Source organism: Onychostoma macrolepis, chromosome 16, assembly GCF_012432095.1.
Source record: "Onychostoma macrolepis isolate SWU-2019 chromosome 16, ASM1243209v1, whole genome shotgun sequence".
Taxonomy (NCBI): domain Eukaryota; kingdom Metazoa; phylum Chordata; class Actinopteri; order Cypriniformes; family Cyprinidae; genus Onychostoma; species Onychostoma macrolepis.
The window spans coordinates 32,331,281-32,348,368 of record NC_081170.1 but is presented as its reverse complement, the minus strand read 5'-3'; the positions used below and the strand labels follow the sequence as shown (position 1 = coordinate 32,348,368).

Genomic DNA, 17,088 nt, shown 5'->3' with positions numbered 1-17,088 from the left:
TTCTGTTTGAGGTGATCTTTCTGTGTTGGGTATGTATTATTACATATTACTATCATATCTGTAGTTGTGTCTTTGTATACTTATTTATCATAAGTCATTTAAGTCATATTTATAGGTATTTGGTGCTCATTACATCTAGCTAACGTTAGTTTGCCAACCACAGTTAGCTATCTATGTTAGCTAAGCAATAGCTTAACATCAACAGTATTCTAGAGTGGACAATGTCATATTCAGTGTATACTGTAGATGTCTCATGTTTATTGAGAGTAGCATTGTATTTGTTACAGTAAATTAACATGATGTTGCTCATTGGAGCAGACTCTGGCACAGACTGAGCAATTAAGTTTTAAGTTTAGTTAGTGTCAGCTCTTACCATTTAGGCCCTGTTAGTTGCCAGTGAGTTAGCCACTAGAGAGGGTTTGTTCTTTTAAGTGTGTCAGTATCGCCTTGTGTTTAACAATAAAGTCAATTAAACTTTATATGTGTGTCCGACATCCATCACTGCTGCACAAAATTCAGGGTAAGACCACGTGAACATGTCCCATTGACCTCCATTCATTTTGTCTATAGGACAAATTAATGGAGAATCTTGAAAGTTGAATTCTGAGAAATGCCCAAGTTGCACAAAGGGCAAACAAACAACTTTACTTTGATAACCCTATAGAACATGTTACTGTATAAAAGTTCACTGTACTCAACATTTCCAGGTCAACCTTTTGTCAATTAGACAAAAAATTGCACATTTTTCGAAATTTCGCCAAAGTTCATGTGTTAGGTGGCACCCTTAAATCTCAGTGGAATTCCTCAAAACTTTGCAAAAGTAATTTTTATGTTAATTGGAACAAAATGCAATGCCAGCCAAATTGATATTTTGAAATTAAAATTTCCCATTCAAATTTGATGCAACCTAATTTTTTTTTACCGTATATTTTAGTACCATATCTTTTATATATATGTTCATGTTTAGATTTTTATTTATGTATATCATTATTAAAAAAAAATGCATTTTACGGTGTACACAGTAGGCAGCAGGCTAAGCACACATGACGCGCCATTCCCACTTCCACGTTTGCGAGCTTGCACCTTATGTTTGCGGCTGACTGCAAATGATCATAACTGATGGACAACTATACCCGGGAAAACACATCAGCAATTCAGCGTCAAGAAAAGAAAAATAACAAAAGATGAAGCCTGTGCATTACTTTCAGGTACTTTCTTAATCTTGTGAAATTTTTTTTGGCTGTTGATGTTAATAACGTGTTTTAATGTCGGCAATAATTTAACCACAAACAAACACATCTAATATTCTCTCTTGAGTTTCCATGTTCCCTTACAAAAAATAGCCATGGTTTTACTACGAATAAAACCAAAAATCATGGTTCTTGTAGCCATGGTAACCACAAATTAACCATGGTTTTGTTACTTCAAATAATAGTTTACAATTAGGATAATATTTTTTTGTGGTTATAAAAACAAACCTAAGCCAACAACAGCCTTTAAAATTACTTAAAAATGCATTATATAAAAACAATGAGGCAATTGGTTAATTAATAATTATATGGTTTCATTGAATAACACTGTTAAAAAACATAATGTAATACAAAATAAACCATTTATGTACATTACATTACAAATGCCTGTAAAGGGCGCCAAAGGCCTGGTAATTGCTGCTGTTACACTTACAGGACGATCAAATCCTTGTTTAATAATGACCAAACATTTAGGCTAATTCAAATATCCACTTAATCTTTCATTTTTGGCCACCTTTTTGCGATAGAAATGCTACAGCCTCTATAATTTCTTCAACAAAAACATGTTGACATCACAAAAATGAACCATGGTTTTATCACAGTAAAACTGCTTAATTTTCTTTTGCGTGATTTCTGAATGCTTGAGACTATAAAATCAATCAAACAACTGTATTAATAAAATCGTAGCCAGCCATAGGTAACTGTCTAAAGCTACAGTTGTATTTGTAATTTGTAAATAATATAATTTAATTACTATTTATTAACTTTTATATTTTATTAAAGTTCTATTTTAATATGTGTTCATTGTTATTATTATTATTATTACTTCCATAATATTTGACGGAGGGGGCACAACAATACAATTCTGCTTAGGGCACCCATTTGGCCAGCAGCGGCCCTGAGTGTATCTCTGCTTTAATATCGTCTGGAGGTTACTTTCTTGGTATCAAAATGATCTTCTCTTTATTTCTCACACAATGATGTACACTATGTGATCATGAAATGCATCAAACAAGTTTTACTATGTTTTTAATAAAAAGCTGCACCAACTTTCCAGACCAGCAATAAAATGCAAATAGGCAATAAACGGAGACAAAGGAAGTTTCTCCCGCTCAAACTGCATGTCTCTGATTGGCCACTCCACCCACAAAATGGGTGCAGCTATGAACTATCAAAAGTTCCGAAACTCAGACTAATCGACGCTCAAAACTCTTCTTCTTGAGACGGACACACTCCAAAACTCTCCTCTTGAGTTTAACCTTCTGGCAGTGGTACCTTCAAGTAACCACCCAAATATGTATTTATTTCCTTGTAATTCTCGTTGTCATTGCAGGCTGGTTTATATTCATCATTAAGAAAAGTGATTAGTGTAACCTGCTTAAAAATAGCCGTGAAAAACAACAGGACAAAAACATAGCTGATGACTAAAAATAATAATTTTATGACTCTAGACATTGTGAAGACAGTGGCATAATACAGTGACATAATACATTTTTAGCTATATCAAAACAGTAGTCATGGCATGGGTAAATTTTACCTGCTGGCACTTTTAGGTATACAGCGACCTCTGGTGGTTGAAGTGTTAACCATAGGATATCGGACTGTATTGCACGCAATGTAGACAGCATTCAAATTAAGTTTATTATGAATAAATGTAACAAAGTATAATAAAATAGGCCGACAAGAAAACATTTTTATCCATCCCACAGGTCTTGTAAGTCCATGTGTTTTATTATTATTATTGGTAATATTTTTATATTCGTTGTTATGCATTTGATTTATTTTCCCTTCAATTCGATCTCTTAACATTCAGGGCTGTATAATAATAATAGCCTAATATACACATATACAGTGGGGCAAAAAAGTATTTAGTCAGCCACCAATTGTGCAAGTTCTCGCACTTAAAAAGATGAGAGAGGCCTGTAATTTTCATCATAGGTATACCTCAACTATGAGAGACAAATCACATTGTAGGATTTTTAAAGAATTTATTTGCAAATTAAGGTGGAAAATAAGTATTTGGTCAATAACAAAATTTCATCTCAATACTTTGTTATATACCCTTTGTTGGCAATGACAGAGGTCAAACTTTTTCTTTAAGTCTTCACAAGGTTTTCACACACTGTTGCTGGTATTTTGGCCCATTTCTCCATGCAGATCTCCTCTAGAGCAGTAATGTTTTGGGGCTGTCACTGGGCAACATGGACTCCAAAGATTTTCGATGAGGTTGAGATCTGGAGACTGGCTAGGCCACTCCCGGACCTTGAAATGCTTCTCACGAAGCCACTCCTTCGTTGCCCGGGCGGTGTGTTTGGGATCATTGTCATGCTGAAAGACCCAGCCACGTTTCATCTTCAATGCCCTTGCTGATGGAAGGAGGTTTTCTCTCAAAATCTCACGATACATGGCCCCATTCATTCTTTCGTTTACACGGATCAGTCGTCCTGGTCCCTTTGCAGAAAAACAGCCCCAAAGCATGATGTTTCCACCCCCATGCTTCACAGTAGGTATGGTGTTCTTTGGATGCAACTCAGCATTCTTTCTCCTCCAAACACGACAAGTTCTATTCCAAAAAGTTCTATTTTGGTTTCATCTGACCATATGACATTCTCCCAATCCTCTTCTGGATCATCCAAATGCTCTCTAGCAAATTTCAGACGGGCCCGGACATGTACTGGCTTAAGCAGGGGGACACGTCTTTGAGTCCCTGGCGGCGCAGTGTGTTACTGATGGTAGCCTTTGTTACTTTGGTCCCACCTCTCTGCAGGTCATTCACTAGGTCCCCCCGTGTGGTTCTGGGATTTTTGCTCACAGTTCTTGTGATCATTTTGATCCCACGGGGTGAGATCTTGCATGGAGCCCCAGATCGAGGGAGATTATCAGTGGTCTTGTATGTCTTCCATTTTCTAATAATTGCTCTACAGTTGATTTCTTCACACCAAGCTGCTTAACTATTGCAGATTCAGTCTTCCCAGCCTGGTGCAGGTCTACAATGTTGTTTCTGGTGTCCTTTGACAGCTGTTTGGTCTTGGCCATGGTGGAGTTTGGAGTTGGACTGTTTAAGGTTGTGGACAGGTGTCTTTTATACGAGTTCAAACAGATGTCATTAATACAGGAAACGAGAGGAGGACAGAGGAGCCTCTTAAAGAAGAAGTTACAGGTCTGTGAGAGCCAGAAATCTTGCTTGTTTGTAGGTGACCAAATGCTTATTTTACCGAGGAATTTACCAATGAATTCTTTAAAAATCCTACAATGTGATTGTCTCTCATAGTTGAGGTATACCTATGATGAAAATTACAGGCCTCTCTCATCTTTTTAAGTGGGAGAACTTGCACAATTGGTGGCTGACTAAATACTTTTTTGCCCCACTGTATTACATAAAAAGACACGATCAACTGTGGGATGGATAAATATATTTGATCAATCTCTGATAATCACAGGTCATGCGGGGTTTGTTTATGCATGATTAAACTCGTGGCATACAGTATTATCACTCCCCACAACTTAATATCTTGTGGCCACGACAAAACTAAACCAAAAAGACTCAAACTCTGTTTTTTTAATCTTCCAGTGACAGTCATTTCTTAATTTATGCCAGGAGTTATGTAAATGAAAAACGAAGTCGAGATCGATATGAATCTTGAGTCTTAGACCATTTTAATGATGTATAGTTTATGAAGTTAATTGCATTATTTTACATTAAAACTAGCAGTAACTCTGAATTAATGTAAACAAAGAGCGCTGTGCACAGGTTAAGAGATTTTAAACAAGCACTGTTAATACACATTTAGTTAACCAAATGAAACAATACACATTTTAATGCTATAAAAGTGTGCACATTGAGAGAAATAAACAGCAGATGTTCACATTAACAACTTCTTTAACTTGAGCAAACGCTGCTAATACACATATACATTTGCTAATAAAGTTAATAAAAATGAAAACATGCATGTTTTAAAGCTAGTGAATAAAAGGAAATGATCCACCCGCATTCCTCTGCTCAATGATGGTGCCTGGATCAGCTGTGATCTGCATCTCGGGCTGATGACGTCACTTCCAGGGAGGCATGTCCAGGCCTGTTGTACACGCCCCCGTCCCTTGAGTCCACCCCCATGTCAAAACAGCGCCACAAAGTGAGACACGCAGAAACGCGAAGTGCAAAGGGGAAAACGGTATTGCAAGCTCAAACTTGACTGAAAGGCAAAATAAAAGCAGCGTTGCAAATAAATTAGTAGATATGGCCATGGAAAATATGTATTGCAAAATCATTGCTTTTACTTTGTTTCATTTATATTTTGCAATTCTTTATTTTTGTTCGCAAAACTTATTTTCTTTTGCAATTCTATATATATATATATATATATATATATATTTTTTTTTGCAAAACTTATTTTAATCTTGCAATTCTTTATTTTTGTTTACAAAAAGCACATTTGCTTTTTCTCAATACTTTCATTTTCGTTTGCAAAACTTTATTCTTTTGCATATATATGCGGCATTAAATTGACTCCATACACATTCTCCTGAGGAAGTAACCATGGCAACAGTAAGCTGCTTGAGCATTTTGTTGCAACCAGTATCGGGCAGTGCCTTGACAAAACATGACAAGAACGGTCATTTTTTTATGACTTTATTATATTATTCATTTACATAGAATCAATATATCACAAAAAAAAAACCATATTTGCGTTGCATGAGACAAACTGCCCTGAAATCTATTCTAAAAAAAAAAAATGTCCAAAATCTCTCTGAAGCTCACCCTGAAAATAAGCTATGTAAATTATTTTAAAAAGTCAACCTTCCAAAGAGTTGTTGCATAATTCACATACTGAATAATTACAAATGTAAACGACTGAAAGGAGAAGAGAGAGAGACGTGTGTGCATTGATGTGCAAGCAAATGCTAGTGACTGTCAAAATCTAGCTCATTATAAAAATCTGTTTTAAGAGTTTACATGCAAATCAATAACCTGACAACACTCTCAATATAAAACATTAAACATATGGGGTTTATTAAGTGAAAATCAAACTAACTGGAATAAATTTAGGTATCAATTGGTATTTGTTCGGGCTGTTCATGATCTTTCCCTGGTTGTGTTGTTGGCTTATTAAACACAATAACTATGTCTCTCATTTGGGGGGATGGAGTTGAGTTGCTCTTCTCCCACACTACAAATTTGATCTTGTTATTTATGCCCATTAAAATTTGTAGTTTATTTTAATCTTGAGTCCATCGTCATTCTGCATGAGTCCAGTCCATCTGCAGTGAATTAATGAACTGTTTCTATAAGCCCACGATCATATCCCATGATTTAAATTAGTATAACGTTGCAGCCTATACTCACACGATGAAGACTGCTGGAACTGTAAGAAGCTGAAACACCACAAAGTGATGGCGTGTCCCGGCACGACGAGACTCAATCAATAAAACCCATTATAAACGAGGCATTTGTTGCATTCAGTGAGGACATAATTACTGATTATATGACTCATAAGGACTTTTTACACTTTGCGTCGCGCCACATATAACACTATGTCTGCATTTGTGATCGTAGAAACCCCAAACAAGCACTACACACTGCTCAAAACTCACGTTTGAATAGTCAGTAGCAAATTCTTTAAATATCGAAAAGTACTTACAGGCTGTGAGTCAGAAGCACCAGACTGTCCTTGCGACGTTGGAATTGCCCCACTTTATAGTGTTCACAGCCATTCATAGTGTTCACATTGTCGGCTACTCTCTCCCAGGTTCAGGAAATTGTCCTCCGTAAAATGCGCTGCACACACTCGAATATTTGCATTGTACTGTTCTGGAGCAGTGTTTTAAATACAACTTAACCACTTATGTCTAGTTGTGTACTCATTTAGAAGGCCAGACAAAGTACTTTCGCTTTCACAACAAAACACACAGTGTATCCACAACATGGCAGCGACAACAACAATACTACAGCGAGAATAAAAGTTATGCCTTCTTTCATTGTGTATACATGTGGGCGGTATTATGTAAATCTTCCCACACTGTGACGTAGACATGTGGGGGTGTGTTTGAATGAGCCGTTTTAGAAAGGCGTGGCAGAGTCTTTTATAAAGAATATCTGGTCACACTTTATATTAGGTGGCCTTAACTACTATACATACATCAAAAAATAAGTACAATGTACTTATTGTGGTCATATTGTATTGCAAAACACTTTTGTTGTTATTGGGGTGGGATACTGGTAAGGTTAGGGACAGGTTTGGTAGTATGGGTGGGTTAAGGTGTAAAGGATGGGTCAACAGTGTAATTATAAATTTAATTGCAGAAATTAATTACAGATGTACTTGTAGGTATTTATTTTTAAATATAAGTATAATGTAAAAACACGTAAGTACACAATAAGTGCATTGTATCAAATGATTAATTTAAATGTAAGTGCATAGTAGTTAAGGCCACCTAATATAAAGTGGGACCGAATATCTCTTTGGGTTTGAGACTTTAATCTTTGCAACTTTACAGATCTTATATATGCATAAACAGCTTGCAACACTCCAAAGACAAAGGAAAACATGAAATGACCCCTTTAATGCAAGTTGCTAACATGATTAAATTCATGTTGCTACCAGAATTTAACATGTAACTAAAATGTTTTAGCTTGTTGCCAGTTTGATTTAACATGATGATTACATGTTTTAGAATGGTGTAGCACAGTGGTTCTCAAACTGGGGTACATGAGGTGATGGAGGGGGCTACGCGAACAAAATGCTGAGTTTTGGCAGTCATTTAATTCTACCTCAACTTAAAGGTAGATTAAGGTTATTATCGGACCTAAAAACCCCACATGTAATAACTTAGAACATTATCTAACACTTGTCGGCTGCTCTGTCAATTCTTCTTCATCAGTCAGGAACCTAGGTGTGCTGTTCGATAGCAATCTTTCATTTGAAAGCCATGTTTCTAGCATCTGTAAAACATATCTAAATTGCGACCTATGCTCTCAACGTCAAATGCAGAAATGTTAGTTCATGCGTTTATGACCTCAAGGTTAGACTATTGTAATGCTTTATTGGGTGGTTGTTCTGCACGCTTGATCAACAAACTACAGTTGGTCCAAAATGCAGCAGCTAGAGTCCTTACTAGAACCAGGAAATATGACCATATTAGCCCGGTTCTGTCAACACTGCACTGGCTCCCTATCAAACATCGGATAGATTTTAAAATCTTGTTAATTACTTATAAAGCCCTGAATGGTTTAGCTCCTCAGTACTTGAGCGAGCTCTTATCGCATTATAGTCCTCCACGTCTGCTGCGTTCTCAAAACTCTGGCCGTTTGATAATACCTAGAATATCAAAATCGACTGCGGGCGGCAGATCCTTTTCCTATTTAGCACCCAAACTCTGGAACAATCTACCTAACACTGTTCGGAAGGCAGACACACTCTGTCAGTTCAAATCTAGATTAAAGACCCATCTCTTTATCCTGGCATACACATAACACACTAATACACTTCTATAATTCAAATCCGTTAAAGGGTTGTTAGGCTGCATTAATTAGATCAACCGGAACCAGGAACACTCCCTATAACACACGATGTACTTGTTACATCGTAAGAAGAATGGCATCTACGCTAATATTTGTCTGTTTCTTTCCTATTCTGTTTCTCAGTCCGTATCCGATCAGATGGTGGATCAGCACCAAGAGATGATGTCTACAGCTCTGATCGTCAGCGGAGACCAGGACACCCAGATGACCCCCAGAGACATATCCCCAGCGAAAACCTAGATTAAAATACAATAAAACTAAAAATATAATAAAATATCTAACTACATAATACTACTATTGTTAGAACTTGCAACAAAATTAAAATAGAAATATAAACTTTTGAACTGCTGGTTTCGTCTGGTCAGAGGAGAACTGGCCCCCCGACTGAGTCTGGTTTCTCCCAAGGTTTTTTTCTCCATTCTGTCACAGAGGGAGTTTTGGTTCCTTGCCGCTGTCGCCTCTGGCTTGCTCAGTTGGGGACACTTAATTTCTAGCGATTATCGTCGATTTGATTGCACAGATACTATTTAACTAAACTGAGCTAGACAATGACATCTCTGAATTCAATAATGAAATGCCTTTAACTGAAAATTGAGTGTGTAATCTTATCATTATACATTACTGACACTCTATCCTCCAATTTGATACTGTTGAGTGCTTTGACACAATCTGTATTGTGACTTGACTTGACTTGACTTAAAGTAACATTAAAACTGAGCATGTATTTCTTAAAAGCAAAATGCCGCTTCTAATATAAAAACAGGAAAATGGGAGTGCCGTAAACAGTCAAATGACATCAAATTACCCAGGTCCTCTGATGGCCAAATGAGTGCACTAAGCAGGATTGTATTGTTGTGCCTCCCTCAAATATTATGGAAGTAAAAAAAAAAAAAAACTATAGGGGTCAAAATAGAACTTCACTTTTTTTAACGTTAGTGTGTAATGTTGCTGTTTGAGCATGAACAATATCTGCAAAGTTGCAGCGCTGAAAGTTCAATGCAAACAGAGATATCGACTTTTAAAATTCTACAAGTTTAATGCCTACAAAAACGGCTGGTAAGGGATTACAACGAACTACTTCCTGGGTCTGATACGTCACGGACCCAGATAAACCCCGCCCTCGGGAACATGTAAGGAAGGGGGCGAGGCCATGCTGTGCTGCTTTAGAGAAGAGGAAGAGAAAACTAGGGGTGCACGTAAAAATCTATTCATATATGAATCGTGATTCTGTCTTCTAACGATTCTAATGGATTCACAAGTTTCAAAATTAATGTTCTAAAACAGCCGTTCTTAATACTGTTCCTCGCGTCGCCCTGCTCTGCATCTCTCTCTCTCTTTCTCTCTCATTCAGATCATCAGATCAGCTCCAACAAACTGTTCCAATTATACATTTTCCAGTCCCTCCAGGATTTCACGATTTTTTTGTGTGATTTTTGCGATCAAAATGACTGATTTTGTGGTGGTAATTTCCATAAATTTGTGACAAATTTTCGATTTTTTTCTTTTCTTTTAAATTATGATATCACATTTACCAGATTAACTCAAGTGAAGTCACCTTTATTTATATAGTGCTTTTAACAATACAGATTGTGTCAAAGCAGCTTTACAGTATCAAATAGGAAAATAGTGTGTCGGTAGTGCAGAAGGACAATAGTAAACACTCAATTTTCAGTTAAAGGTATTTAATTACTGAATTCAGTGATGTCATCATCCAGCTCAGTACAGTTCTAATAGTATTTGTGCAATCATGTAGACGATATCGCTGGAAATTAAGTGTCCCCATAGGACCAGCTGGAGTTTATTAAACGTGCAGATTATGTATTGTGTTAGATGCACAATATTCACAAATGACAAACAAAATGCATAAAGCTGGTTTATTTTGGTCTCTTAGTCAATTCTGAAACATTTTAACTTTTAAAACAACCTTAGGACCCTTTTTCCACCTTACCTATGTAAACATTAAAAAATAAGTATTGTAGCTGTACATACTGCTTGTAAATCCAATTCATACATTTGGTATGGTCTCTTAATAAAATCTGATATATTGATATATCAGAATTTAATATAGATATATAAAAAATAGAAAGGGAAAAAATTAAATAATTAAAAAAACACTGCGTCGTCAGCGTTGGTATTGTATCAGACTTTACTGATCAGTGTGCACTTAATGCACTTAACATTATATGAATTCAAGTTCAAATGGAGTTAACAAAGTTTTTGACCAGGGAATGACGGAGATATAGTGTCATAGAACGGCTGTTATCTGAGGCAGCAAGTGCATCGCAATATGCTTTCATCAACTTTTACAGGTTATATGACATTTATTGTACCTAGATGGGCGCTTAGTTTTTCTTGCTGTTTAATACACTTGGTCAGAATCTCAAATTAAGCGCTTATGCACAGGATATTTAAAACGTACATTGTATATTGGCTAGATGGCAAATAACTTCTTCTCCGCTCTTCAAGCACACAAAAACATAGCCTTTACAGACGTAGTGTTTGAGTAAAGAAAACGCTGTACTATTCAAACATCAGTTATTATAACACCTTTCATTGCGAAAAAGCCGAGATCTGTCTCCTCCAGGCTGTGCGCGGCGCGTCAATCTGAATGGAGGCGGGTGAAGTTACGAGGTCTTGCTGAGAACTTGATGATCCTGGCGTTACGAAGTTTTACACGTGAACAACATCTGAATCCACGTAACGTAAAATAATTAAGTTAGATGATTATAATTTTATGTTATGTGAGGTCTTTTATTTATTTTTTTTTGCGATTATTTTGCGGTTAAATGACGAATTATGCAGGATCACAAAAAAATGCGACATTTTGCTTATTTTGCATTGTATTCAGCGATCGCGGAATCGCGAAAAACTGGAGGGACTGGCTATAGCAAAAAGTTGGCCAAAAATTAAAGATTAAGTGGATATTTGAATTAAATGTTTGGTCAATAGCCTATTAAACAAGGATATGATTGTCCTGTAGGCTAAGTGTAGCAGCAGCAATTCCTTTGACTCCCTTTACAGGTATTTGTAATAACGTGTAATAAATTGTTTTTATATAATGCATTGTAAGTCATTTTAAAGGCTATTGTTGGCTTAGATTTGTTTTTAGAACCACAAAAATTATTAGCTTAAACTTCTTTGTAAATTATTATTTGAAGTAACATGACCATTGTTAATTTGCGGTTACCATGGCTACAAGAACCATGATTTTTGGTTTTATTCTGTTAAAATCATGGCTAATTTTTGTAAGGGAACATGGAAACTCAGAGAGGATATTAGATGCGTTGGTGGGAGTGAAATTATTTCTGACATTAAAACACGTTATTAACATCAACAGCCAAAAAAAGTATGAAGTGATGCACGGGCTTCGTTTTCATCTTTTTTGTTTGTTTGTTTTTTTTCTCGGCGCTGGATTGCTGATGTCTTTTCACGGGCATAGTTGTCCATCAATTGTGATCATTCAGTCGCAAACATGAGATGCAAGCGTCGTGGGCGCGGGGTCAAGGTTTTTTTTTTTCTTTTGGAGCAACTGGGATGGTGCCCCCCTGTAAGTTGGTGCCCTACGCAAACTTCGTACTCTGCGTAGGCTATAGGGAGTGGTGGTACTGAATTTACCTCATCTTTTGCAGTCAAAACTGACTGCATCCATTTAAGCAGCATGCATATGGATGCCCGCTAAATATGCTGCTTTAGCAAATCGCACTGCTGTTGTCATGAAAGTAAACTCAGGACAGATGTTAGTATTTTAATGAAAATATTTTATGAAGCAGAATGAGTTCGGTGAGCAATATGGGTGAATGGCAGGTGAGTGGATCTTCCAAAACAGACTTAGAACAGAGGAGTAATGGAATTGTCTTTGCTTACAGAATAATGGGATATGCTGGAGAGCACACACCTCAGTTGTGCCTGCACAGGAGAACGGAGGACGACGATGGAGGAGACAGACGTAGGAGAGGAGAACAGGAGGTAAGTATGACAGGTAAGTCTTTCTGAGATCAAAAGCTTAGGATAGCCAGGAGAGTCCACTTCGTTGAGACGAGACCAGACGATGAGTGAGACTGAGGTGTGTGCTTATGTACTGTGGCTAAGTGGCTGTGGTGATTGGGATCAGGTGCAGGTGAATAGTATTCAGGTGAGGGTGCTCTTTGTGATGACGTGGTGAGGAAAGACAGACAGATCCGTGACAGTACCTCTGTGGGCGCCCTGGATGCCGGTGCAGGACAGGGACACTGAGGAGGCCTCCAGGGCGGAACAGGAAACTCGGGGAGCCATGGCGGATCTGAGGACTCTGGCGGCCATGGTGGGTCAGGAGGCTCGGGGAGCCATGGCGGTTCTGGAGACTCGGGAGGCCATGACGGGACTGGAGACTTGGGAAGCCAAGGCAGGACTGGAGACTCGAGAGGCCATGGCCATTTTATTATTTTGGGAGGCCTAGACTGAGGAGCCATAGTGGCCTCATCCAAGGTCTTCCCGACAGCCACTATGGTTATCCAGACCAGGGGTATATAGCCCCCCCCCCAAAAAAAAATTATTGGGGACGTTCCCCTCAGGGAGCCGCTCAGGAGGAGAGGGCTCTGGTGGGCGCTCTGGAAGCGCAGAGCTGGACGGAACCAGCGGGGACGACGGAGAGCTGGACGGGACCAGCGGAGATGTAGGAGGGCTGGACGGGACCAGAGGAGACGTAGGAGGGCACTTGCGAGGAGCAGGCACTGGAGGGCACTTGCGAGGAGCAGGCACTGGAGGGCACTTGCGAGGAGCAGGCACTGGAGGGCCCTTGCGAGGAGTGGAGCTGGCTGACATGGGGAACTCAGGAGACGGAGGGCTGGACGGGACCAATGGAGGTGAGGGAGATTCTGGGGTTAGGATGGGCGAAGCAAACTCCAGCGGTAGCGCCATATCCAGTAGCGCTGGACCAAGTGTTGGTGGGCTTGCCATACTCTCTGCAGGTGGGCTTGCGTGGGCCGCGAACGGCTGCGGGTAAGGGAGAGCCGCGGCAGCGTTACTTTTCCCGCGGACGGCAGGTGTAGCTTCCCTGTGGATGGCTGGGACATTGACTTCGCCGCGGGCGGCTGCCGGTTGACAAGGACATCCGCAGGGCTGTTGAAGACTTCCTCCACTGTGAAGGACGAACCCGCTAGTATAAGCACATGGTCTATGTATTGTGTCAGAGAGCCAGGGGTTGTAGCAGCTGGTGCGTGGAGATATAGAAAATCATTGAGGCCACTTCAGAATACAACCTTTAATGTCTTATCATTCCATGGCACTTTGTGGCCGAGCTGGAGGAACTCCTCAACATAGTCCTCAATGGAGCGGCCATCTTGCATGACAGTGAGGAGTGTGGTCTTCTGTCATGGAAGTAAACTCAGGACAGATGTTAGTATTTTAATGAAAATATTTGATAGCACACACCTCAGTTGTGGCTGCACAGGAGAACGGAGGATGACAATGGAGGAGACAGACGTAGGAGAGGAGAACAGGAGGTAAGTATGACAGGTAAGTCTTTCTTAGATCCAAAGCTTAGGATAGCCAGGAGAGTCCACTTTGTTGAGACGAGACCAGATGATGAGTGAGACTGAGGTGTGTGCTTATGTACTGTGGCTAAGTGGCTGTGGTGATTGGGATCAGGCACAGGCGATTAGAATTCAGGTGAGGGTGCTCTTTGTGATGACGTGGTGAGGAAAGACAGACAGATCCGTGACAGCTGTCAGAGATGGGCACAAATACATCAAAATGTATTTAAAATAAAAATACAAAATACTGTGTGGGAAAATGTATTTAAATACAAATACAGTATTTTGTGTTTTGAAAATACACAAAATACATTTGATATTGGCCATCCAGTAAAGTAACACTATTAAGGCCTGTTTACACCAACGATAATTATAAAGATAACTATATTAGTGTATTCTAAGTATACAATGCAGTTGTGTCATCTGTCACTTTAAATGCTCAAGCTCTTTAAAGCAGAAATGATTCCAATTGGCTGTCAATGTTTTTAGCATTCATAATTTTTTTGTGCTGTTATGGTTATAGTTGTGGTGTGCTATCTGCTATTCACTTAGATTTAGGATGTACTCAAACTAGGGGATCTGATCCATGCTTGAGCGTGACTGACCCCCAAAGTCCAGTTGAAGCGGTTGCTCAGGTGCGGTACACATGTAGTGTGATCGCTAACCGCGCAGGAGCATGGAATAGTTAATTTACTATTTTAGTATGTGCTATTTTTATCATTGTGACATCAAAAATATTTACTGGACATCACACTTTTCAATTAATTTAATTTTGAGTACATTTCACGAGTTCACACTTGCACATAATAAACAGAGTAAAGGTTATGCGTATTTGGCGTGCTGTCCGGGGAGAGTGCTCCGAGCTCGGTAATTACTCCCGAACCCGGGGTACTCCCCCTGTATGGGGAGAGGGGTCCAGGCTCTGCATTTAGCCCGGACCCAGAGCGCTCCCCCCAAAGATGCAACTAGCGTGGGACAGCAGCCAGAGTGGGGCGTTGGTAACCCCCCAAAACTTGCAGATCTTAAGGTTGGTGGGGTGCTGGACATCACTTGGAGTGAAACATTGCGGCGGTATTTTGGAAAGAGAAAGCGGCTTCTACGGAAGCAGGCACTGCTGCGCTATCTGTAAAGAGAAAGCTGCTTCTACGGAAGCGGGCAGTGCTGCGATATCTGTAAAGAAAAAAACGGCTTCTACGGAAGCGGGCACTGCTGCGGCATCTGAAAAGAGAATGTGGCTTTTATTGAGACAGGCTGCTGAGATATCTGAAAAGAGAATGAGGCTTCTGCGGAAGTGGGCACTGCTGCGGCAGTGGGAAGTAGAGATACATGCTCCTGTGGGAGCGGGAAGTAGAGATACAGGCTCCTGTGGGAGCGGGAAGTAGAGATACAGGCTCCTGCGGGAGCGGGCACTGCTGCGCAGTGGGGAAAAATAAGGCTCCTGCGGGAGCGGGGAGCTGCTGAGATGGTTGATGTGAAGATGAGCCGCTGCGGATGGATTTGATGGTGTTAAAAAGGATGGCTATGGTGAGTCTGAAGTTCGAGTGAACGAGGCGCTAAAGGGGTCGGCTGATGAGGGTTCGTTGAGCTTCTCTGATGTGGAAGCGGTCTGAACGAATGTAGGTCTTGAAAGCCTTTGACGTCCAGCGGCCGAGTGCCTGGATCTGGGGCTGGGAGAGGCCTTTTTGGGTGGCTGTGGTTGCTGCGCCTATATGGAAGGAGTGGCTGGAGTAATGATCTGCTGGGATGCCAGATAGCAGTAGAATGGACTTGAGGTGTTTTTGGAACCAGAAACGTGTGGCGGGACGATCAGAGTCGTCGACGAAAAGCGGGTCAGATGGGAGTTTGGCCTGCGGGCTCCTGTAATGCAGGTAGGCTAAGAGGGCTTGGTAAGGTTGGATTGGTGACTGAAGATTGAAGATGTAAATGATGGGGCCTCTTCTTGCTTGGTCTGTCTTGCTTTGCTTAATGAAATAAGAGATTGCTTCGGTCTCTAGCACTGATAGGTCTGAAAAGGTTGGGTGGATTTTTGGATTGAAGTTGGATGTGATGGTGAGTTCCGAGCATCTGAGGAAACCGAAGAAGGCCAATATGAACATGGTGTCGAGCGTGCCGGCGGTGTGCGTAGAATGGTAGCCTCTGCGGAGGGTGGAAATGCATTTGGTTAAGATCTCTAGAGTCATTGGCTGTCTAGCGTCTGGGCGGTTGGGTTGGGCTCTTTGGATGCCTTTAATGAGCATGGATGTCTGAGAGCTGGCTATTCCTGAGGAGGGTGAGCCAAACATAAGCTTGTGGAAAAATTTGACTCCTCTAAGCTAGCCTTTGTTGGAGCTAGCCTGGAGGTTTTTGTTGGCGTTGAGATGGGAGATGAACGAGGTGATGGTGAGCCAGGAAAAGGCAGGTTGAAGGAATTGTGAAAATTTTTAAAACTGTTCCAAGCAGTTAAGTAGGATCGAAGAGTCCTGAGGGAGACTGCCTGGAGGATAGAACTGAGGGAGGCATCTAGGAGATTCCTTAGTGGAGTGGGTCAGGCATCCGGCGCCAGCAGCCTGAATTTCTGGAAAGCAAACCGAGAGAGAGAGTCAGCTATTTGATTTTTGGATCCGGGGACATGTTTTGCATTTAAAATGAATTGGTCGCATGCTGAAATCCAAATGAGACGTCTTAAAAGGGGCATTAATGCGGAGGAATGAGACCGGCCTTTATTTATGCAATGCACGACCGCTTCATTATCGCAGTGCACCACGATGCTGGTGGTGGACCATTCTTTCCTCCACAGAGCCGCTGCGGCGATGAGAGGATATAATTCGAA

At 40.3% G+C, this 17,088-nt stretch overlaps 1 pseudogene; it reads right to left on the bottom strand.

Moving 5' to 3' along the window:
* Positions 1-15,801: 15,801 nt before the first annotated feature.
* On the bottom strand, positions 15,802-16,794 carry LOC131522477 (uncharacterized; annotated as a pseudogene).
* Between the last annotated feature and the right edge of the window lie 294 nt (positions 16,795-17,088).